Source organism: Chrysochloris asiatica, unplaced genomic scaffold (genome assembly GCF_000296735.1).
Source record: "Chrysochloris asiatica unplaced genomic scaffold, ChrAsi1.0 scaffold00117, whole genome shotgun sequence".
In the NCBI taxonomy this organism is placed as follows: Eukaryota; Metazoa; Chordata; class Mammalia; order Afrosoricida; family Chrysochloridae; genus Chrysochloris; species Chrysochloris asiatica.
In genome coordinates this window covers 9,991,369-9,993,566 of record NW_006408635.1, presented here as the reverse complement: position 1 = coordinate 9,993,566, position 2,198 = coordinate 9,991,369, and the positions used below count along the sequence as shown (strand labels likewise).

At 37.8% G+C, this 2,198-nt stretch overlaps 1 protein-coding gene across 1 annotated transcript in view; it reads right to left on the bottom strand.

Annotated features, from left to right (window-relative positions):
- The window catches only part of SLC22A1 (solute carrier family 22 (organic cation transporter), member 1), a 76,229-nt gene that overhangs the window by 3,968 nt on the left and 70,063 nt on the right, over positions 1-2,198 (bottom strand).

The following is a 2,198-nucleotide window of genomic DNA, read 5'->3' as shown; positions in this document are numbered from 1 at the left end:
CTACTCCCGTAAGGATTTACACCCTCGGAAACCCTGTACAGGGTCGCTATGGGTCGGAACCGACTCAACGGCACTCAACAACAACAACAACAACAACAATGCCTAGGATATTGATGTATATGCAACCCATTTCATTTTTGACAATTTCCAATTTTCCTAGATTCATACTTCGATCACTCCATGTTTGATTATTAATGGTATTTACAGCTGTTACTCTTTATTTTGAGTTGTGCTCCATCAGCAAATGAAGGTCCTGAGGGCTTTACTCCATTCGTATCATCACTGTCAACTCTACTTTGAGGATGTAGCCCTTCCCCAGACATATTTGGAGTACCTTCTAACTTGAGGGGCTCATCTTCTGCCACTCTATCTGACAATATACTGGTACTCTTCATTAAGTTTCAATATTCAGTATTCTCTGACAATGTTCCACTGCTATTCATAAGGTTTTCAGTGACTATTCAGTTCTGATGTAGCACTCTGAGTTAATGCACTGGATTGCAAAGTCAGTTTCAACCATAAAGTCAGTGGTTTAAGCTAACCAGCCACTCCTTGGAAACCCTATATAGTGTTGCTATGGGTCAGAACTCAAAGGCACTTAACAACAACAAATATTCAGAAGTAGTCTGTCTCGCCTTCTTTCTAGTCTGTCTTTGTCTGGAAGTTTAGCTGAAACCTGCCCACTGTGGGTGACTGGTATTTAAAATACCCATGGCATAACTTCCTGAATCATATCACTATGCAATCCACCACAGCACAACAAACTGACAGATGAGTGGTGGTCTCCAGGAACCGGTCCCTCCTAATCACATGCCCAAAGTTTGAAAAACGAAGTCACATTATCCAGGTTTCTAAGGAGCATTCTGGCTGCATTTCTTCTAAAACAGATTTGTTTTTTTCTGGCAGTCCATGGTATTTTTAATATGTTCCTTCAAAACCATAATTAAAATGCATTGATATTTCTATGATCTTCCTTCTCATTGTCCAACTTTAACATGCCTATAAGGCAATTGAAAATACCCTGGCTTGGGCCAGGTGCACCTTAGTCATCAAACTGGTATCTTTGCTCTTTAACATTTTAAAGCAGTTGTTTGCACTTTACCTAATGCAATACATTACATGATTTCTTAGCTGTTGCTTTCCTGAATTTTGATTGTTGATCCAAGCAAAATGAAGTCTTTAACAACTTCAATCTTTTCTCCTTTTATCATGATGCTATTTATAAGTCCAGTTGTGAGGATTTTTGTGTTCTTTACATTGAGGTGCAATCCACATTGAAAGCCATAGTTTTCTATCTTCATCAATAAGTATTTTAAATCTTCTTTTATTTAAAAATTACTTCCAGCAAGCAAGGTTGTGTCATCTGCATACCACAGGTTGTTAATGAGTTTTCTTCCTATCATGATGCCAAGCTCTTCTTCATACAATCCAGCTTTTTGGTTTATTTGCTCAGCACACAGATCGAATACATATGGTGAAAGGATACAACCCTGACACACACCTCTCCTGATTTTAACCCATTCAGTACCTCTTGTTCTGTTCAATATACTGCTTCTTGTACTATGTACAAGTTCGTAATGAGCACAATTAAGTGTTATGGAATATCCATTCTACTCAATGTTATCCATAGCTTGTCATGATTCACACAGTCAAGTGCCACTGCATTGTCAATAACTGATACCCTTGAAACAGTTGAGCATCACCATTTGTTTTTGGTACAGTGACTCTGTGTATTCTTTCCATTTTCTTTTGATGCTTCCTGCATCATTCAATAGTTTGCCCATAGAAACTTACAATGTTACAACTCAAAGCTTGAATTTTCTTCACTTCTTTCAGCTTGAGAAATGCTGAGTGTGTTCTGCCCTTTTGGTTTTCTAACTCCAAGTCTTTACACATTTCATTACAATATTTAACTTTGTCTTCAAGAGCTGTCCTTCAAATTTTTCTGTTCAGAACTTTTACTTCATCATTTCTTCCAGTCACTTTAGCTTCTCTACATTCAAGAGCAAGTTTCTGAGTCTCTTTTGACATCCATCTTGGTCTTTTATTTCTTTCTTGTCTTTTAAATTACCTTTTGCTTCCTTCCTATATGATGTTCTTGATGTCATCCCACAACTCTCTGGTCTTCAGCCATTGGTTTCTAATACATTAAATTGGTTCTTCTTGTTGTCGTTAGGTGCCATCGAGTCAGAACTGAC